This window comes from Prionailurus viverrinus, unplaced genomic scaffold (assembly GCF_022837055.1).
Source record: "Prionailurus viverrinus isolate Anna unplaced genomic scaffold, UM_Priviv_1.0 scaffold_90, whole genome shotgun sequence".
Taxonomy (NCBI): Eukaryota; Metazoa; Chordata; class Mammalia; order Carnivora; family Felidae; genus Prionailurus; species Prionailurus viverrinus.
Genome location: NW_025927652.1, coordinates 139,120 through 158,748, shown reverse-complemented (window position 1 = coordinate 158,748; position 19,629 = coordinate 139,120). Strand labels below are relative to the sequence as shown.

Here is a 19,629-nt window from a genome sequence, read left to right as displayed (position 1 = left end):
GGCACTTCACAAGGGGTCCGCTCGCCGCTCCCCGCTCCCCACTGCCCGCACCAGGCTAAATCCCACTGCACCGGCTGGAAGCCACGCCCCAGCTTTGCACCTTTCCTGACACTGCACCCGCACGCACGGAGGGGTGGGGGGGTGCGGTGAGGGCGGGACCGGGGGCTGGCGCCTGGGGACTGGAGGGTGGGGGCTGGCTGGGTGGATACAAGAACCCAGGAGCGGGCGGGGAGGGCGGGGCAGCGAGACCCCACACTCGGACTCCGCCACGGGCCTGGGCTCCCTGGGTCCCGGACCTCTTCCCTCCCTCGAGCCCTCATCCCCAGGGCCCCCGGCGTTTGGCGAGGCCCAGCTAGGGCAGCGGGCTCGGGCTGGTGATGTTCTCTGGGGGCGCTGGGGCCTCCGGGGTGGCTTTGCACCAGGTGGGGCGGACGGGAATGAAAGGCGGGGGGGTTGGGGGGGCTGGCTGCGCTCGCCCTGGGACTGGGGAGGAGGCGCTGAGAACCCGGCGGGGTGTGGGGGGGGGGGGGGCCCAGAAGGAAAGGCCGGCCGGATGCCCCACGCTCGCTTCCACCCTCTTCCCAGTGAGCGGCCCGACGTGGTGCGGTGCGGTGCGATGCGGTGCGGTGCGGTGCGGGATGGAAGCGGAGGCGGGCGTGGGGCCAAGCCGGGAGCAGCGTGCAAGAGTCCCGGGATCGGTGAAGGCCGGGGCTTGCGCCACAGCGCCTTGCCAGGGTCCTCTTGCGCCGCCTCCGCCACCCGCCCGGGGCCCGCGGCGGAGGGCGGCGGCAGCCAGGCAGGCAGGCAGGCAGGCGCGTGCATGGGTGAAGCGCGGCACCCGCTGGGCTTGGGACGCGTGGAGCAGGCTCTTGAGGCGCCCAGCGGCAGCCGCCGGCGTCTACGGCCATACCACCCTGAACGCGCCCGATCTCGTCTGATCTCGGAAGCTAAGCAGGGTCGGGCCTGGTTAGTACTTGGATGGGAGACCGCCTGGGAATACCGGGTGCTGTAGGCTTTTGCCTTTTGCCTTTTGCCTCTGGCCTCCTTGACCTCTCCTTTGGCGCCCGCCGCCCCTCCCCCCTCCCTCCGTGTGTCCCTCTCTCCCCGGGGAGCGCGTCTCCTGGGGCCAAACACACCCCGCCCACTGCTCCCTCAGCTCCTCCCGGGCCGGCAAAGCGGCCTGGCCTGGCCTGGCCTGGCCTGGCCTGGCCTAGCCTAGCCTGGCCCCGCCCCGCTTCGCCCCGCCCCGCCCCGCCCCGCCCCGCCCCCCGAGCCCGCACACCGCACACCCCACGGCACTTCACAAGGGGTCCGCTCGCCGCTCCCCGCTCCCCACTGCCCGCACCAGGCTAAATCCCACTGCACCGGCTGGAAGCCACGCCCCAGCTTTGCACCTTTCCTGACACTGCACCCGCACGCACGGAGGGGTGGGGGGGTGCGGTGAGGGCGGGACCGGGGGCTGGCGCCTGGGGACTGGAGGGTGGGGGCTGGCTGGGTGGATACAAGAACCCAGGAGCGGGCGGGGAGGGCGGGGCAGCGAGACCCCACACTCGGACTCCGCCACGGGCCTGGGCTCCCTGGGTCCCGGACCTCTTCCCTCCCTCGAGCCCTCATCCCCAGGGCCCCCGGCGTTTGGCGAGGCCCAGCTAGGGCAGCGGGCTCGGGCTGGTGATGTTCTCTGGGGGCGCTGGGGCCTCCGGGGTGGCTTTGCACCAGGTGGGGCGGACGGGAATGAAAGGCGGGGGGGTTGGGGGGGCTGGCTGCGCTCGCCCTGGGACTGGGGAGGAGGCGCTGAGAACCCGGCGGGGTGTGGGGGGGGGGGGCCCAGAAGGAAAGGCCGGCCGGATGCCCCACGCTCGCTTCCACCCTCTTCCCAGTGAGCGGCCCGACGTGGTGCGGTGCGGTGCGATGCGGTGCGGTGCGGTGCGGGATGGAAGCGGAGGCGGGCGTGGGGCCAAGCCGGGAGCAGCGTGCAAGAGTCCCGGGATCGGTGAAGGCCGGGGCTTGCGCCACAGCGCCTTGCCAGGGTCCTCTTGCGCCGCCTCCGCCACCCGCCCGGGGCCCGCGGCGGAGGGCGGCGGCAGGCAGGCAGGCAGGCAGGCAGGTAGGCAGGCAGGCGCGTGCATGGGTGAAGCGCGGCACCCGCTGGGCTTGGGACGCGTGGAGCAGGCTCTTGAGGCGCCCAGCGGCAGCCGCCGGCGTCTACGGCCATACCACCCTGAACGCGCCCGATCTCGTCTGATCTCGGAAGCTAAGCAGGGTCGGGCCTGGTTAGTACTTGGATGGGAGACCGCCTGGGAATACCGGGTGCTGTAGGCTTTTGCCTTTTGCCTTTTGCCTCTGGCCTCCTTGACCTCTCCTTTGGCGCCCGCCGCCCCTCCCCCCTCCCTCCGTGTGTCCCTCTCTCCCCGGGGAGCGCGTCTCCTGGGGCCAAACACACCCCGCCCACTGCTCCCTCAGCTCCTCCCGGGCCGGCAAAGCGGCCTGGCCTGGCCTGGCCTGGCCTGGCCTAGCCTGGCCCCGCCCCGCTTCGCCCCGCCCCGCCCCGCCCCGCCCCGCCCCCCGAGCCCGCACACCGCACACCCCACGGCACTTCACAAGGGGTCCGCTCGCCGCTCCCCGCTCCCCACTGCCCGCACCAGGCTAAATCCCACTGCACCGGCTGGAAGCCACGCCCCAGCTTTGCACCTTTCCTGACACTGCACCCGCACGCACGGAGGGGTGGGGGGGTGCGGTGAGGGCGGGACCGGGGGCTGGCGCCTGGGGACTGGAGGGTGGGGGCTGGCTGGGTGGATACAAGAACCCAGGAGCGGGCGGGGAGGGCGGGGCAGCGAGACCCCACACTCGGACTCCGCCACGGGCCTGGGCTCCCTGGGTCCCGGACCTCTTCCCTCCCTCGAGCCCTCATCCCCAGGGCCCCCGGCGTTTGGCGAGGCCCAGCTAGGGCAGCGGGCTCGGGCTGGTGATGTTCTCTGGGGGCGCTGGGGCCTCCGGGGTGGCTTTGCACCAGGTGGGGCGGACGGGAATGAAAGGCGGGGGGGTTGGGGGGGCTGGCTGCGCTCGCCCTGGGACTGGGGAGGAGGCGCTGAGAACCCGGCGGGGTGTGGGGGGGGGGGGGCCCAGAAGGAAAGGCCGGCCGGATGCCCCACGCTCGCTTCCACCCTCTTCCCAGTGAGCGGCCCGACGTGGTGCGGTGCGGTGCGATGCGGTGCGGTGCGGTGCGGGATGGAAGCGGAGGCGGGCGTGGGGCCAAGCCGGGAGCAGCGTGCAAGAGTCCCGGGATCGGTGAAGGCCGGGGCTTGCGCCACAGCGCCTTGCCAGGGTCCTCTTGCGCCGCCTCCGCCACCCGCCCGGGGCCCGCGGCGGAGGGCGGCGGCAGCCAGGCAGGCAGGCAGGCAGGTAGGCAGGCAGGCGCGTGCATGGGTGAAGCGCGGCACCCGCTGGGCTTGGGACGCGTGGAGCAGGCTCTTGAGGCGCCCAGCGGCAGCCGCCGGCGTCTACGGCCATACCACCCTGAACGCGCCCGATCTCGTCTGATCTCGGAAGCTAAGCAGGGTCGGGCCTGGTTAGTACTTGGATGGGAGACCGCCTGGGAATACCGGGTGCTGTAGGCTTTTGCCTTTTGCCTTTTGCCTCTGGCCTCCTTGACCTCTCCTTTGGCGCCCGCCGCCCCTCCCCCCTCCCTCCGTGTGTCCCTCTCTCCCCGGGGAGCGCGTCTCCTGGGGCCAAACACACCCCGCCCACTGCTCCCTCAGCTCCTCCCGGGCCGGCAAAGCGGCCTGGCCTGGCCTAGCCTAGCCTGGCCCCGCCCCCCGAGCCCCGCCCCGCCCCCCGAGCCCGCACACCGCACACCCCACGGCACTTCACAAGGGGACCGCTTGCCGCTCCCCGCTCCCCACTGCCCGCACCAGGCTAAATCCCACTGCACCGGCTGGAAGCCACGCCCCAGCTTTGCACCTTTCCTGACACTGCACCCGCACGCACGGAGGGGTGGGGGGGTGCGGTGAGGGCGGGACCGGGGGCTGGCGCCTGGGGACTGGAGGGTGGGGGCTGGCTGGGTGGATACAAGAACCCAGGAGCGGGCGGGGAGGGCGGGGCAGCGAGACCCCACACTCGGACTCCGCCACGGGCCTGGGCTCCCTGGGTCCCGGACCTCTTCCCTCCCTCGAGCCCTCATCCCCAGGGCCCCCGGCGTTTGGCGAGGCCCAGCTAGGGCAGCGGGCTCGGGCTGGTGATGTTCTCTGGGGGCGCTGGGGCCTCCGGGGTGGCTTTGCACCAGGTGGGGCGGACGGGAATGAAAGGCGGGGGGGTTGGGGGGGCTGGCTGCGCTCGCCCTGGGACTGGGGAGGAGGCGCTGAGAACCCGGCGGGGTGTGGGGGGGGGGGCCCAGAAGGAAAGGCCGGCCGGATGCCCCACGCTCGCTTCCACCCTCTTCCCAGTGAGCGGCCCGACGTGGTGCGGTGCGGTGCGATGCGGTGCGGTGCGGTGCGGGATGGAAGCGGAGGCGGGCGTGGGGCCAAGCCGGGAGCAGCGTGCAAGAGTCCCGGGATCGGTGAAGGCCGGGGCTTGCGCCACAGCGCCTTGCCAGGGTCCTCTTGCGCCGCCTCCGCCACCCGCCCGGGGCCCGCGGCGGAGGGCGGCGGCAGCCAGGCAGGCAGGCAGGCAGGCAGGTAGGCAGGCAGGCGCGTGCATGGGTGAAGCGCGGCACCCGCTGGGCTTGGGACGCGTGGAGCAGGCTCTTGAGGCGCCCAGCGGCAGCCGCCGGCGTCTACGGCCATACCACCCTGAACGCGCCCGATCTCGTCTGATCTCGGAAGCTAAGCAGGGTCGGGCCTGGTTAGTACTTGGATGGGAGACCGCCTGGGAATACCGGGTGCTGTAGGCTTTTGCCTTTTGCCTTTTGCCTCTGGCCTCCTTGACCTCTCCTTTGGCGCCCGCCGCCCCTCCCCCCTCCCTCCGTGTGTCCCTCTCTCCCCGGGGAGCGCGTCTCCTGGGGCCAAACACACCCCGCCCACTGCTCCCTCAGCTCCTCCCGGGCCGGCAAAGCGGCCTGGCCTGGCCTAGCCTAGCCTGGCCCCGCCCCCCGAGCCCCGCCCCGCCCCCCGAGCCCGCACACCGCACACCCCACGGCACTTCACAAGGGGACCGCTCGCCGCTCCCCGCTCCCCACTGCCCGCACCAGGCTAAATCCCACTGCACCGGCTGGAAGCCACGCCCCAGCTTTGCACCTTTCCTGACACTGCACCCGCACGCACGGAGGGGTGGGGGGGTGCGGTGAGGGCGGGACCGGGGGCTGGCGCCTGGGGACTGGAGGGTGGGGGCTGGCTGGGTGGATACAAGAACCCAGGAGCGGGCGGGGAGGGCGGGGCAGCGAGACCCCACACTCGGACTCCGCCACGGGCCTGGGCTCCCTGGGTCCCGGACCTCTTCCCTCCCTCGAGCCCTCATCCCCAGGGCCCCCGGCGTTTGGCGAGGCCCAGCTAGGGCAGCGGGCTCGGGCTGGTGATGTTCTCTGGGGGCGCTGGGGCCTCCGGGGTGGCTTTGCACCAGGTGGGGCGGACGGGAATGAAAGGCGGGGGGGTTGGGGGGGCTGGCTGCGCTCGCCCTGGGACTGGGGAGGAGGCGCTGAGAACCCGGCGGGGTGTGGGGGGGGGGGGGCCCAGAAGGAAAGGCCGGCCGGATGCCCCACGCTCGCTTCCACCCTCTTCCCAGTGAGCGGCCCGACGTGGTGCGGTGCGGTGCGATGCGGTGCGGTGCGGTGCGGGATGGAAGCGGAGGCGGGCGTGGGGCCAAGCCGGGAGCAGCGTGCAAGAGTCCCGGGATCGGTGAAGGCCGGGGCTTGCGCCACAGCGCCTTGCCAGGGTCCTCTTGCGCCGCCTCCGCCACCCGCCCGGGGCCCGCGGCGGAGGGCGGCGGCAGCCAGGCAGGCAGGCAGGCAGGTAGGCAGGCAGGCGCGTGCATGGGTGAAGCGCGGCACCCGCTGGGCTTGGGACGCGTGGAGCAGGCTCTTGAGGCGCCCAGCGGCAGCCGCCGGCGTCTACGGCCATACCACCCTGAACGCGCCCGATCTCGTCTGATCTCGGAAGCTAAGCAGGGTCGGGCCTGGTTAGTACTTGGATGGGAGACCGCCTGGGAATACCGGGTGTTGTAGGCTTTTGCCTTTTGCCTTTTGCCTCTGGCCTCCTTGACCTCTCCTTTGGCGCCCGCCGCCCCTCCCCCCTCCCTCCGTGTGTCCCTCTCTCCCCGGGGAGCGCGTCTCCTGGGGCCAAACACACCCCGCCCACTGCTCCCTCAGCTCCTCCCGGGCCGGCAAAGCGGCCTGGCCTGGCCTAGCCTAGCCTGGCCCCGCCCCCCGAGCCCCGCCCCGCCCCCCGAGCCCGCACACCGCACACCCCACGGCACTTCACAAGGGGACCGCTCGCCGCTCCCCGCTCCCCACTGCCCGCACCAGGCTAAATCCCACTGCACCGGCTGGAAGCCACGCCCCAGCTTTGCACCTTTCCTGACACTGCACCCGCACGCACGGAGGGGTGGGGGGGTGCGGTGAGGGCGGGACCGGGGGCTGGCGCCTGGGGACTGGAGGGTGGGGGCTGGCTGGGTGGATACAAGAACCCAGGAGCGGGCGGGGAGGGCGGGGCAGCGAGACCCCACACTCGGACTCCGCCACGGGCCTGGGCTCCCTGGGTCCCGGACCTCTTCCCTCCCTCGAGCCCTCATCCCCAGGGCCCCCGGCGTTTGGCGAGGCCCAGCTAGGGCAGCGGGCTCGGGCTGGTGATGTTCTCTGGGGGCGCTGGGGCCTCCGGGGTGGCTTTGCACCAGGTGGGGCGGACGGGAATGAAAGGCGGGGGGGTTGGGGGGGCTGGCTGCGCTCGCCCTGGGACTGGGGAGGAGGCGCTGAGAACCCGGCGGGGTGTGGGGGGGGGGGGGGCCCAGAAGGAAAGGCCGGCCGGATGCCCCACGCTCGCTTCCACCCTCTTCCCAGTGAGCGGCCCGACGTGGTGCGGTGCGGTGCGATGCGGTGCGGTGCGGTGCGGGATGGAAGCGGAGGCGGGCGTGGGGCCAAGCCGGGAGCAGCGTGCAAGAGTCCCGGGATCGGTGAAGGCCGGGGCTTGCGCCACAGCGCCTTGCCAGGGTCCTCTTGCGCCGCCTCCGCCACCCGCCCGGGGCCCGCGGCGGAGGGCGGCGGCAGCCAGGCAGGCAGGCAGGCAGGTAGGCAGGCAGGCGCGTGCATGGGTGAAGCGCGGCACCCGCTGGGCTTGGGACGCGTGGAGCAGGCTCTTGAGGCGCCCAGCGGCAGCCGCCGGCGTCTACGGCCATACCACCCTGAACGCGCCCGATCTCGTCTGATCTCGGAAGCTAAGCAGGGTCGGGTCTGGTTAGTACTTGGATGGGAGACCGCCTGTGAATACCGGGTGCTGTAGGCTTTTGCCTTTTGCCTTTTGCCTCTGGCCTACTTGACCTCTCCTTTGGCGCCCGCCGCCCCTCCCCCCTCCCTCCGTGTGTCCCTCTCTCCCCGGGGAGCGCGTCTCCTGGGGCCAAACACACCCCGCCCACTGCTCCCTCAGCTCCTCCCGGGCCGGCAAAGCGGCCTGGCCTGGCCTAGCCTAGCCTGGCCCCGCCCCCCGAGCCCCGCCCCGCCCCCCGAGCCCGCACACCGCACACCCCACGGCACTTCACAAGGGGACCGCTCGCCGCTCCCCGCTCCCCACTGCCCGCACCAGGCTAAATCCCACTGCACCGGCTGGAAGCCACGCCCCAGCTTTGCACCTTTCCTGACACTGCACCCGCACGCACGGAGGGGTGGGGGGGTGCGGTGAGGGCGGGACCGGGGGCTGGCGCCTGGGGACTGGAGGGTGGGGGCTGGCTGGGTGGATACAAGAACCCAGGAGCGGGCGGGGAGGGCGGGGCAGCGAGACCCCACACTCGGACTCCGCCACGGGCCTGGGCTCCCTGGGTCCCGGACCTCTTCCCTCCCTCGAGCCCTCATCCCCAGGGCCCCCGGCGTTTGGCGAGGCCCAGCTAGGGCAGCGGGCTCGGGCTGGTGATGTTCTCTGGGGGCGCTGGGGCCTCCGGGGTGGCTTTGCACCAGGTGGGGCGGACGGGAATGAAAGGCGGGGGGGTTGGGGGGGCTGGCTGCGCTCGCCCTGGGACTGGGGAGGAGGCGCTGAGAACCCGGCGGGGTGTGGGGGGGGGGGGGCCCAGAAGGAAAGGCCGGCCGGATGCCCCACGCTCGCTTCCACCCTCTTCCCAGTGAGCGGCCCGACGTGGTGCGGTGCGGTGCGATGCGGTGCGGTGCGGTGCGGGATGGAAGCGGAGGCGGGCGTGGGGCCAAGCCGGGAGCAGCGTGCAAGAGTCCCGGGATCGGTGAAGGCCGGGGCTTGCGCCACAGCGCCTTGCCAGGGTCCTCTTGCGCCGCCTCCGCCACCCGCCCGGGGCCCGCGGCGGAGGGCGGCGGCAGCCAGGCAGGCAGGCAGGCAGGTAGGCAGGCAGGCGCGTGCATGTGTGAAGCGCGGCACCCGCTGGGCTTGGGACGCGTGGAGCAGGCTCTTGAGGCGCCCAGCGGCAGCCGCCGGCGTCTACGGCCATACCACCCTGAACGCGCCCGATCTCGTCTGATCTCGGAAGCTAAGCAGGGTCGGGCCTGGTTAGTACTTGGATGGGAGACCGCCTGGGAATACCGGGTGTTGTAGGCTTTTGCCTTTTGCCTTTTGCCTCTGGCCTACTTGACCTCTCCTTTGGCGCCCGCCGCCCCTCCCCCCTCCCTCCGTGTGTCCCTCTCTCCCCGGGGAGCGCGTCTCCTGGGGCCAAACACACCCCGCCCACTGCTCCCTCAGCTCCTCCCGGGCCGGCAAAGCGGCCTGGCCTGGCCTAGCCTAGCCTGGCCCCGCCCCCCGAGCCCCGCCCCGCCCCCCGAGCCCGCACACCGCACACCCCACGGCACTTCACAAGGGGACCGCTCGCCGCTCCCCGCTCCCCACTGCCCGCACCAGGCTAAATCCCACTGCACCGGCTGGAAGCCACGCCCCAGCTTTGCACCTTTCCTGACACTGCACCCGCACGCACGGAGGGGTGGGGGGGTGCGGTGAGGGCGGGACCGGGGGCTGGCGCCTGGGGACTGGAGGGTGGGGGCTGGCTGGGTGGATACAAGAACCCAGGAGCGGGCGGGGAGGGCGGGGCAGCGAGACCCCACACTCGGACTCCGCCACGGGCCTGGGCTCCCTGGGTCCCGGACCTCTTCCCTCCCTCGAGCCCTCATCCCCAGGGCCCCCGGCGTTTGGCGAGGCCCAGCTAGGGCAGCGGGCTCGGGCTGGTGATGTTCTCTGGGGGCGCTGGGGCCTCCGGGGTGGCTTTGCACCAGGTGGGGCGGACGGGAATGAAAGGCGGGGGGGTTGGGGGGGCTGGCTGCGCTCGCCCTGGGACTGGGGAGGAGGCGCTGAGAACCCGGCGGGGTGTGGGGGGGGGGGGGGGCCCAGAAGGAAAGGCCGGCCGGATGCCCCACGCTCGCTTCCACCCTCTTCCCAGTGAGCGGCCCGACGTGGTGCGGTGCGGTGCGATGCGGTGCGGTGCGGTGCGGGATGGAAGCGGAGGCGGGCGTGGGGCCAAGCCGGGAGCAGCGTGCAAGAGTCCCGGGATCGGTGAAGGCCGGGGCTTGCGCCACAGCGCCTTGCCAGGGTCCTCTTGCGCCGCCTCCGCCACCCGCCCGGGGCCCGCGGCGGAGGGCGGCGGCAGCCAGGCAGGCAGGCAGGCAGGTAGGCAGGCAGGCGCGTGCATGGGTGAAGCGCGGCACCCGCTGGGCTTGGGACGCGTGGAGCAGGCTCTTGAGGCGCCCAGCGGCAGCGGCCGGCGTCTACGGCCATACCACCCTGAACGCGCCCGATCTCGTCTGATCTCGGAAGCTAAGCAGGGTCGGGTCTGGTTAGTACTTGGATGGGAGACCGCCTGTGAATACCGGGTGCTGTAGGCTTTTGCCTTTTGCCTTTTGCCTCTGGCCTACTTGACCTCTCCTTTGGCGCCCGCCGCCCCTCCCCCCTCCCTCCGTGTGTCCCTCTCTCCCCGGGGAGCGCGTCTCCTGGGGCCAAACACACCCCGCCCACTGCTCCCTCAGCTCCTCCCGGGCCGGCAAAGCGGCCTGGCCTGGCCTAGCCTAGCCTGGCCCCGCCCCCCGAGCCCCGCCCCGCCCCCCGAGCCCGCACACCGCACACCCCACGGCACTTCACAAGGGGACCGCTCGCCGCTCCCCGCTCCCCACTGCCCGCACCAGGCTAAATCCCACTGCACCGGCTGGAAGCCACGCCCCAGCTTTGCACCTTTCCTGACACTGCACCCGCACGCACGGAGGGGTGGGGGGGTGCGGTGAGGGCGGGACCGGGGGCTGGCGCCTGGGGACTGGAGGGTGGGGGCTGGCTGGGTGGATACAAGAACCCAGGAGCGGGCGGGGAGGGCGGGGCAGCGAGACCCCACACTCGGACTCCGCCACGGGCCTGGGCTCCCTGGGTCCCGGACCTCTTCCCTCCCTCGAGCCCTCATCCCCAGGGCCCCCGGCGTTTGGCGAGGCCCAGCTAGGGCAGCGGGCTCGGGCTGGTGATGTTCTCTGGGGGCGCTGGGGCCTCCGGGGTGGCTTTGCACCAGGTGGGGCGGACGGGAATGAAAGGCGGGGGGGTTGGGGGGGCTGGCTGCGCTCGCCCTGGGACTGGGGAGGAGGCGCTGAGAACCCGGCGGGGTGTGGGGGGGGGGGGCCCAGAAGGAAAGGCCGGCCGGATGCCCCACGCTCGCTTCCACCCTCTTCCCAGTGAGCGGCCCGACGTGGTGCGGTGCGGTGCGATGCGGTGCGGTGCGGTGCGGGATGGAAGCGGAGGCGGGCGTGGGGCCAAGCCGGGAGCAGCGTGCAAGAGTCCCGGGATCGGTGAAGGCCGGGGCTTGCGCCACAGCGCCTTGCCAGGGTCCTCTTGCGCCGCCTCCGCCACCCGCCCGGGGCCCGCGGCGGAGGGCGGCGGCAGCCAGGCAGGCAGGCAGGCAGGTAGGCAGGCAGGCGCGTGCATGGGTGAAGCGCGGCACCCGCTGGGCTTGGGACGCGTGGAGCAGGCTCTTGAGGCGCCCAGCGGCAGCCGCCGGCGTCTACGGCCATACCACCCTGAACGCGCCCGATCTCGTCTGATCTCGGAAGCTAAGCAGGGTCGGGCCTGGTTAGTACTTGGATGGGAGACCGCCTGGGAATACCGGGTGTTGTAGGCTTTTGCCTTTTGCCTTTTGCCTCTGGCCTCCTTGACCTCTCCTTTGGCGCCCGCCGCCCCTCCCCCCTCCCTCCGTGTGTCCCTCTCTCCCCGGGGAGCGCGTCTCCTGGGGCCAAACACACCCCGCCCACTGCTCCCTCAGCTCCTCCCGGGCCGGCAAAGCGGCCTGGCCTGGCCTAGCCTAGCCTGGCCCCGCCCCCCGAGCCCCGCCCCGCCCCCCGAGCCCGCACACCGCACACCCCACGGCACTTCACAAGGGGACCGCTCGCCGCTCCCCGCTCCCCACTGCCCGCACCAGGCTAAATCCCACTGCACCGGCTGGAAGCCACGCCCCAGCTTTGCACCTTTCCTGACACTGCACCCGCACGCACGGAGGGGTGGGGGGGTGCGGTGAGGGCGGGACCGGGGGCTGGCGCCTGGGGACTGGAGGGTGGGGGCTGGCTGGGTGGATACAAGAACCCAGGAGCGGGCGGGGAGGGCGGGGCAGCGAGACCCCACACTCGGACTCCGCCACGGGCCTGGGCTCCCTGGGTCCCGGACCTCTTCCCTCCCTCGAGCCCTCATCCCCAGGGCCCCCGGCGTTTGGCGAGGCCCAGCTAGGGCAGCGGGCTCGGGCTGGTGATGTTCTCTGGGGGCGCTGGGGCCTCCGGGGTGGCTTTGCACCAGGTGGGGCGGACGGGAATGAAAGGCGGGGGGGTTGGGGGGGCTGGCTGCGCTCGCCCTGGGACTGGGGAGGAGTCGCTGAGAACCCGGCGGGGTGTGGGGGGGGGGGGCCCAGAAGGAAAGGCCGGCCGGATGCCCCACGCTCGCTTCCACCCTCTTCCCAGTGAGCGGCCCGACGTGGTGCGGTGCGGTGCGATGCGGTGCGGTGCGGTGCGGGATGGAAGCGGAGGCGGGCGTGGGGCCAAGCCGGGAGCAGCGTGCAAGAGTCCCGGGATCGGTGAAGGCCGGGGCTTGCGCCACAGCGCCTTGCCAGGGTCCTCTTGCGCCGCCTCCGCCACCCGCCCGGGGCCCGCGGCGGAGGGCGGCGGCAGCCAGGCAGGCAGGCAGGCAGGTAGGCAGGCAGGCGCGTGCATGGGTGAAGCGCGGCACCCGCTGGGCTTGGGACGCGTGGAGCAGGCTCTTGAGGCGCCCAGCGGCAGCCGCCGGCGTCTACGGCCATACCACCCTGAACGCGCCCGATCTCGTCTGATCTCGGAAGCTAAGCAGGGTCGGGCCTGGTTAGTACTTGGATGGGAGACCGCCTGGGAATACCGGGTGCTGTAGGCTTTTGCCTTTTGCCTTTTGCCTCTGGCCTCCTTGACCTCTCCTTTGGCGCCCGCCGCCCCTCCCCCCTCCCTCCGTGTGTCCCTCTCTCCCCGGGGAGCGCGTCTCCTGGGGCCAAACACACCCCGCCCACTGCTCCCTCAGCTCCTCCCGGGCCGGCAAAGCGGCCTGGCCTGGCCTGGCCTGGCCTAGCCTAGCCTGGCCCCGCCCCCCGAGCCCCGCCCCGCCCCCCGAGCCCGCACACCGCACACCCCACGGCACTTCACAAGGGGACCGCTCGCCGCTCCCCGCTCCCCACTGCCCGCACCAGGCTAAATCCCACTGCACCGGCTGGAAGCCACGCCCCAGCTTTGCACCTTTCCTGACACTGCACCCGCACGCACGGAGGGGTGGGGGGGTGCGGTGAGGGCGGGACCGGGGGCTGGCGCCTGGGGACTGGAGGGTGGGGGCTGGCTGGGTGGATACAAGAACCCAGGAGCGGGCGGGGAGGGCGGGGCAGCGAGACCCCACACTCGGACTCCGCCACGGGCCTGGGCTCCCTGGGTCCCGGACCTCTTCCCTCCCTCGAGCCCTCATCCCCAGGGCCCCCGGCGTTTGGCGAGGCCCAGCTAGGGCAGCGGGCTCGGGCTGGTGATGTTCTCTGGGGGCGCTGGGGCCTCCGGGGTGGCTTTGCACCAGGTGGGGCGGACGGGAATGAAAGGCGGGGGGGTTGGGGGGGCTGGCTGCGCTCGCCCTGGGACTGGGGAGGAGGCGCTGAGAACCCGGCGGGGTGTGGGGGGGGGGGGCCCAGAAGGAAAGGCCGGCCGGATGCCCCACGCTCGCTTCCACCCTCTTCCCAGTGAGCGGCCCGACGTGGTGCGGTGCGGTGCGATGCGGTGCGGTGCGGTGCGGGATGGAAGCGGAGGCGGGCGTGGGGCCAAGCCGGGAGCAGCGTGCAAGAGTCCCGGGATCGGTGAAGGCCGGGGCTTGCGCCACAGCGCCTTGCCAGGGTCCTCTTGCGCCGCCTCCGCCACCCGCCCGGGGCCCGCGGCGGAGGGCGGCGGCAGCCAGGCAGGCAGGCAGGCAGGTAGGCAGGCAGGCGCGTGCATGGGTGAAGCGCGGCACCCGCTGGGCTTGGGACGCGTGGAGCAGGCTCTTGAGGCGCCCAGCGGCAGCCGCCGGCGTCTACGGCCATACCACCCTGAACGCGCCCGATCTCGTCTGATCTCGGAAGCTAAGCAGGGTCGGGCCTGGTTAGTACTTGGATGGGAGACCGCCTGGGAATACCGGGTGCTGTAGGCTTTTGCCTTTTGCCTTTTGCCTCTGGCCTCCTTGACCTCTCCTTTGGCGCCCGCCGCCCCTCCCCCCTCCCTCCGTGTGTCCCTCTCTCCCCGGGGAGCGCGTCTCCTGGGGCCAAACACACCCCGCCCACTGCTCCCTCAGCTCCTCCCGGGCCGGCAAAGCGGCCTGGCCTGGCCTAGCCTAGCCTGGCCCCGCCCCCCGAGCCCCGCCCCGCCCCCCGAGCCCGCACACCGCACACCCCACGGCACTTCACAAGGGGACCGCTCGCCGCTCCCCACTGCCCGCACCAGGCTAAATCCCACTGCACCGGCTGGAAGCCACGCCCCAGCTTTGCACCTTTCCTGACACTGCACCCGCACGCACGGAGGGGTGGGGGGGTGCGGTGAGGGCGGGACCGGGGGCTGGCGCCTGGGGACTGGAGGGTGGGGGCTGGCTGGGTGGATACAAGAACCCAGGAGCGGGCGGGGAGGGCGGGGCAGCGAGACCCCACACTCGGACTCCGCCACGGGCCTGGGCTCCCTGGGTCCCGGACCTCTTCCCTCCCTCGAGCCCTCATCCCCAGGGCCCCCGGCGTTTGGCGAGGCCCAGCTAGGGCAGCGGGCTCGGGCTGGTGATGTTCTCTGGGGGCGCTGGGGCCTCCGGGGTGGCTTTGCACCAGGTGGGGCGGACGGGAATGAAAGGCGGGGGGGTTGGGGGGGCTGGCTGCGCTCGCCCTGGGACTGGGGAGGAGGCGCTGAGAACCCGGCGGGGTGTGGGGGGGGGGGGCCCAGAAGGAAAGGCCGGCCGGATGCCCCACGCTCGCTTCCACCCTCTTCCCAGTGAGCGGCCCGACGTGGTGCGGTGCGGTGCGATGCGGTGCGGTGCGGTGCGGGATGGAAGCGGAGGCGGGCGTGGGGCCAAGCCGGGAGCAGCGTGCAAGAGTCCCGGGATCGGTGAAGGCCGGGGCTTGCGCCACAGCGCCTTGCCAGGGTCCTCTTGCGCCGCCTCCGCCACCCGCCCGGGGCCCGCGGCGGAGGGCGGCGGCAGCCAGGCAGGCAGGCAGGCAGGTAGGCAGGCAGGCGCGTGCATGGGTGAAGCGCGGCACCCGCTGGGCTTGGGACGCGTGGAGCAGGCTCTTGAGGCGCCCAGCGGCAGCCGCCGGCGTCTACGGCCATACCACCCTGAACGCGCCCGATCTCGTCTGATCTCGGAAGCTAAGCAGGGTCGGGCCTGGTTAGTACTTGGATGGGAGACCGCCTGGGAATACCGGGTGCTGTAGGCTTTTGCCTTTTGCCTTTTGCCTCTGGCCTCCTTGACCTCTCCTTTGGCGCCCGCCGCCCCTCCCCCCTCCCTCCGTGTGTCCCTCTCTCCCCGGGGAGCGCGTCTCCTGGGGCCAAACACACCCCGCCCACTGCTCCCTCAGCTCCTCCCGGGCCGGCAAAGCGGCCTGGCCTGGCCTAGCCTAGCCTGGCCCCGCCCCCCGAGCCCCGCCCCGCCCCCCGAGCCCGCACACCGCACACCCCACGGCACTTCACAAGGGGACCGCTTGCCGCTCCCCGCTCCCCACTGCCCGCACCAGGCTAAATCCCACTGCACCGGCTGGAAGCCACGCCCCAGCTTTGCACCTTTCCTGACACTGCACCCGCACGCACGGAGGGGTGGGGGGGTGCGGTGAGGGCGGGACCGGGGGCTGGCGCCTGGGGACTGGAGGGTGGGGGCTGGCTGGGTGGATACAAGAACCCAGGAGCGGGCGGGGAGGGCGGGGCAGCGAGACCCCACACTCGGACTCCGCCACGGGCCTGGGCTCCCTGGGTCCCGGACCTCTTCCCTCCCTCGAGCCCTCATCCCCAGGGCCCCCGGCGTTTGGCGAGGCCCAGCTAGGGCAGCGGGCTCGGGCTGGTGATGTTCTCTGGGGGCGCTGGGGCCTCCGGGGTGGCTTTGCACCAGGTGGGGCGGACGGGAATGAAAGGCGGGGGGGTTGGGGGGGCTGGCTGCGCTCGCCCTGGGACTGGGGAGGAGGCGCTGAGAACCCGGCGGGGTGTGGGGGGGGGGGGCCCAGAAGGAAAGGCCGGCCGGATGCCCCACGCTCGCTTCCACCCTCTTCCCAGTGAGCGGCCCGACGTGGTGCGGTGCGGTGCGATGCGGTGCGGTGCGGTGCGGGATGGAAGCGGAGGCGGGCGTGGGGCCAAGCCGGGAGCAGCGTGCAAGAGTCCCGGGATCGGTGAAGGCCGGGGCTTGCGCCACAGCGCCTTGCCAGGGTCCTCTTGCGCCGCCTCCGCCACCCGCCCGGGGCCCGCGGCGGAGGGCGGCGGCAGCCAGGCAGGCAGGCAGGCAGGCAGGTAGGCAGGCAGGCGCGTGCATGGGTGAAGCGCGGCACCCGCTGGGCTTGGGACGCGTGGAGCAGGCTCTTGAGGCGCCCAGCGGCAGCCGCCGGCGTCTACGGCCATACCACCCTGAACGCGCCCGATCTCGTCTGATCTCGGAAGCTAAGCAGGGTCGGGCCTGGTTAGTACTTGGATGGGAGACCGCCTGGGAATACCGGGTGCTGTAGGCTTTTGCCTTTTGCCTTTTGCCTCTGGCCTCCTTGACCTCTCCTTTGGCGCCCGCCGCCCCTCCCCCCTCCCTCCGTGTGTCCCTCTCTCCCCGGGGAGCGCGTCTCCTGGGGCCAAACACACCCCGCCCACTGCTCCCTCAGCTCCTCCCGGGCCGGCAAAGCGGCCTGGCCTGGCCTGGCCTGGCCTGGCCTAGCCTAGCCTGGCCCCGCCCCGCTTCGCCCCGCCCCGCCCCGCCCCGCCCCGCCCCCCGAGCCCGCACACCGCACACCCCACGGCACTTCACAAGGGGTCCGCTCGCCGCTCCCCGCTCCCCACTGCCCGCACCAGGCTAAATCCCACTGCACCGGCTGGAAGCCACGCCCCAGCTTTGCACCTTTCCTGACACTGCACCCGCACGCACGGAGGGGTGGGGGGGTGCGGTGAGGGCGGGACCGGGGGCTGGCGCCTGGGGACTGGAGGGTGGGGGCTGGCTGGGTGGATACAAGAACCCAGGAGCGGGCGGGGAGGGCGGGGCAGCGAGACCCCACACTCGGACTCCGCCACGGGCCTGGGCTCCCTGGGTCCCGGACCTCTTCCCTCCCTCGAGCCCTCATCCCCAGGGCCCCCGGCGTTTGGCGAGGCCCAGCTAGGGCAGCGGGCTCGGGCTGGTGATGTTCTCTGGGGGCGCTGGGGCCTCCGGGGTGGCTTTGCACCAGGTGGGGCGGACGGGAATGAAAGGCGGGGGGGTTGGGGGGGCTGGCTGCGCTCGCCCTGGGACTGGGGAGGAGGCGCTGAGAACCCGGCGGGGTGTGGGGGGGGGGGGCCCAGAAGGAAAGGCCGGCCGGATGCCCCACGCTCGCTTCCACCCTCTTCCCAGTGAGCGGCCCGACGTGGTGCGGTGCGGTGCGATGCGGTGCGGTGCGGTGCGGGATGGAAGCGGAGGCGGGCGTGGGGCCAAGCCGGGAGCAGCGTGCAAGAGTCCCGGGATCGGTGAAGGCCGGGGCTTGCGCCACAGCGCCTTGCCAGGGTCCTCTTGCGCCGCCTCCGCCACCCGCCCGGGGCCCGCGGCGGAGGGCGGCGGCAGCCAGGCAGGCAGGCAGGCAGGTAGGCAGGCAGGCGCGTGCATGGGTGAAGCGCGGCACCCGCTGGGCTTGGGACGCGTGGAGCAGGCTCTTGAGGCGCCCAGCGGCAGCCGCCGGCGTCTACGGCCATACCACCCTGAACGCGCCCGATCTCGTCTGATCTCGGAAGCTAAGCAGGGTCGGGCCTGGTTAGTACTTGGATGGGAGACCGCCTGGGAATACCGGGTGTTGTAGGCTTTTGCCTTTTGCCTTTTGCCTCTGGCCTCCTTGACCTCTCCTTTGGCGCCCGCCGCCCCTCCCCCCTCCCTCCGTGTGTCCCTCTCTCCCCGGGGAGCGCGTCTCCTGGGGCCAAACACACCCCGCCCACTGCTCCCTCAGCTCCTCCCGGGCCGGCAAAGCGGCCTGGCCTGGCCTAGCCTAGCCTGGCCCCGCCCCCCGAGCCCCGCCCCGCCCCCCGAGCCCGCACACCGCACACCCCACGGCACTTCACAAGGGGACCGCTCGCCGCTCCCCGCTCCCCACTGCCCGCACCAGGCTAAATCCCACTGCACCGGCTGGAAGCCACGCCCCAGCTTTGCACCTTTCCTGACACTGCACCCGCACGCACGGAGGGGTGGGGGGGTGCGGTGAGGGCGGGACCGGGGGCTGGCGCCTGGGGACTGGAGGGTGGGGGCTGGCTGGGTGGATACAAGAACCCAGGAGCGGGCGGGGAGGGCGGGGCAGCGAGACCCCACACTCGGACTCCGCCACGGGCCTGGGCTCCCTGGGTCCCGGACCTCTTCCCTCCCTCGAGCCCTCATCCCCAGGGCCCCCGGCGTTTGGCGAGGCCCAGCTAGGGCAGCGGGCTCGGGCTGGTGATGTTCTCTGGGGGCGCTGGGGCCTCCGGGGTGGCTTTGCACCAGGTGGGGCGGACGGGAATGAAAGGCGGGGGGGTTGGGGGGGCTGGCTGCGCTCGCCCTGGGACTGGGGAGGAGTCGCTGAGAACCCGGCGGGGTGTGGGGGGGGGGGGCCCAGAAGGAAAGGCCGGCCGGATGCCCCACGCTCGCTTCCACCCTCTTCCCAGTGAGCGGCCCGACGTGGTGCGGTGCGGTGCGATGCGGTGCGGTGCGGTGCGGGATGGAAGCGGAGGCGGGCGTGGGGCCAAGCCGGGAGCAGCGTGCAAGAGTCCCGGGATCGGTGAAGGCCGGGGCTTGCGCCACAGCGCCTTGCCAGGGTCCTCTTGCGCCGCCTCCGCCACCCGCCCGGGGCCCGCGGCGGAGGGCGGCGGCAGCCAGGCAGGCAGGCAGGCAGGTAGGCAGGCAGGCGCGTGCATGGGTGAAGCGCGGCACCCGCTGGGCTTGGGACGCGTGGAGCAGGCTCTTGAGGCGCCCAGCGGCAGCCGCCGGCGTCTACGGCCATACCACCCTGAACGCGCCCGATCTCGTCTGATCTCGGAAGCTAAGCAGGGTCGGGCCTGGTTAGTACTTGGATGGGAGACCGCCTGGGAATACCGGGTGCTGTAGGCTTTTGCCTTTTGCCTTTTGCCTCTGGCCTCCTTGACCTCTCCTTTGGCGCCCGCCGCCCCTCCCCCCTCCCTCCGTGTGTCCCTCTCTCCCCGGGGAGCGCGTCTCCTGGGGCCAAACACACCCCGCCCACTGCTCCCTCAGCTCCTCCCGGGCCGGCAAAGCGGCCTGGCCTGGCCTGGCCTGGCCTAGCCTAGCCTGGCCCCGCCCCCCGAGCCCCGCCCCGCCCCCCGAGCCCGCACACCGCACACCCCACGGCACTTCACAAGGGGACCGCTCGCCGCTCCCCGCTCCCCACTGCCCGCACCAGGCTAAATCCCACTGCACCGGCTGGAAGCCACGCCCCAGCTTTGCACCTTTCCTGACACTGCACCCGCACGCACGGAGGGGTGGGGGGGTGCGGTGAGGGCGGGACCGGGGGCTGGCGCCTGGGGACTGGAGGGTGGGGGCTGGCTGGGTGGATACAAGAACCCAGGAGCGGGCGGGGAGGGCGGGGCAGCGAGACCCCACACTCGGACTCCGCCACGGGCCTGGGCTCCCTGGGTCCCGGACCTCTTCCCTCCCTCGAGCCCTCATCCCCAGGGCCCCCGGCGTTTGGCGAGGCCCAGCTAGGGCAGCGGGCTCGGGCTGGTGATGTTCTCTGGGGGCGCTGGGGCCTCCGGGGTGGCTTTGCACCAGGTGGGGCGGACGGGAATGAAAGGCGGGGGGGTTGGGGGGGCTGGCTGCGCTCGCCCTGGGACTGGGGAGGAGGCGC

General features: G+C 73.0%; 15 non-coding genes across 15 annotated transcripts; all 15 read left to right on the top strand.

Moving 5' to 3' along the window:
• Nucleotides 1–896: 896 nt before the first annotated feature.
• On the top strand, nt 897–1,015 carry LOC125159955 (5S ribosomal RNA). The gene has a single exon (XR_007150017.1). It is a non-coding gene; the product is annotated as a 5S ribosomal RNA (ribosomal RNA).
• A 1,185-nt stretch (nt 1,016–2,200) lies between these two features.
• LOC125159954 (5S ribosomal RNA) lies at nt 2,201–2,319 on the top strand. Its single transcript, XR_007150016.1, has one exon. It is a non-coding gene; the product is annotated as a 5S ribosomal RNA (ribosomal RNA).
• A 1,176-nt stretch (nt 2,320–3,495) lies between these two features.
• Nucleotides 3,496–3,614, top strand: LOC125159953 (5S ribosomal RNA). Its single transcript, XR_007150015.1, has one exon. It is a non-coding gene; the product is annotated as a 5S ribosomal RNA (ribosomal RNA).
• A 1,152-nt stretch (nt 3,615–4,766) lies between these two features.
• On the top strand, nt 4,767–4,885 carry LOC125159952 (5S ribosomal RNA). Its single transcript, XR_007150014.1, has one exon. It is a non-coding gene; the product is annotated as a 5S ribosomal RNA (ribosomal RNA).
• A 1,150-nt stretch (nt 4,886–6,035) lies between these two features.
• Nucleotides 6,036–6,154, top strand: LOC125159986 (5S ribosomal RNA). The gene has a single exon (XR_007150046.1). It is a non-coding gene; the product is annotated as a 5S ribosomal RNA (ribosomal RNA).
• A 1,151-nt stretch (nt 6,155–7,305) lies between these two features.
• LOC125160017 (5S ribosomal RNA) lies at nt 7,306–7,424 on the top strand. Its single transcript, XR_007150076.1, has one exon. It is a non-coding gene; the product is annotated as a 5S ribosomal RNA (ribosomal RNA).
• A 1,150-nt stretch (nt 7,425–8,574) lies between these two features.
• LOC125159983 (5S ribosomal RNA) lies at nt 8,575–8,693 on the top strand. The gene has a single exon (XR_007150044.1). It is a non-coding gene; the product is annotated as a 5S ribosomal RNA (ribosomal RNA).
• A 1,152-nt stretch (nt 8,694–9,845) lies between these two features.
• On the top strand, nt 9,846–9,964 carry LOC125160016 (5S ribosomal RNA). Its single transcript, XR_007150075.1, has one exon. It is a non-coding gene; the product is annotated as a 5S ribosomal RNA (ribosomal RNA).
• A 1,149-nt stretch (nt 9,965–11,113) lies between these two features.
• LOC125159982 (5S ribosomal RNA) lies at nt 11,114–11,232 on the top strand. The gene has a single exon (XR_007150043.1). It is a non-coding gene; the product is annotated as a 5S ribosomal RNA (ribosomal RNA).
• A 1,149-nt stretch (nt 11,233–12,381) lies between these two features.
• LOC125159951 (5S ribosomal RNA) lies at nt 12,382–12,500 on the top strand. Its single transcript, XR_007150013.1, has one exon. It is a non-coding gene; the product is annotated as a 5S ribosomal RNA (ribosomal RNA).
• A 1,159-nt stretch (nt 12,501–13,659) lies between these two features.
• LOC125159949 (5S ribosomal RNA) lies at nt 13,660–13,778 on the top strand. Its single transcript, XR_007150011.1, has one exon. It is a non-coding gene; the product is annotated as a 5S ribosomal RNA (ribosomal RNA).
• Nucleotides 13,779–14,920: 1,142 nt separating this feature from the next.
• LOC125159948 (5S ribosomal RNA) lies at nt 14,921–15,039 on the top strand. The gene has a single exon (XR_007150010.1). It is a non-coding gene; the product is annotated as a 5S ribosomal RNA (ribosomal RNA).
• A 1,153-nt stretch (nt 15,040–16,192) lies between these two features.
• LOC125159947 (5S ribosomal RNA) lies at nt 16,193–16,311 on the top strand. Its single transcript, XR_007150009.1, has one exon. It is a non-coding gene; the product is annotated as a 5S ribosomal RNA (ribosomal RNA).
• Nucleotides 16,312–17,491: 1,180 nt separating this feature from the next.
• Nucleotides 17,492–17,610, top strand: LOC125159981 (5S ribosomal RNA). Its single transcript, XR_007150042.1, has one exon. It is a non-coding gene; the product is annotated as a 5S ribosomal RNA (ribosomal RNA).
• A 1,149-nt stretch (nt 17,611–18,759) lies between these two features.
• On the top strand, nt 18,760–18,878 carry LOC125159946 (5S ribosomal RNA). Its single transcript, XR_007150008.1, has one exon. It is a non-coding gene; the product is annotated as a 5S ribosomal RNA (ribosomal RNA).
• Nucleotides 18,879–19,629: the final 751 nt, after the last annotated feature.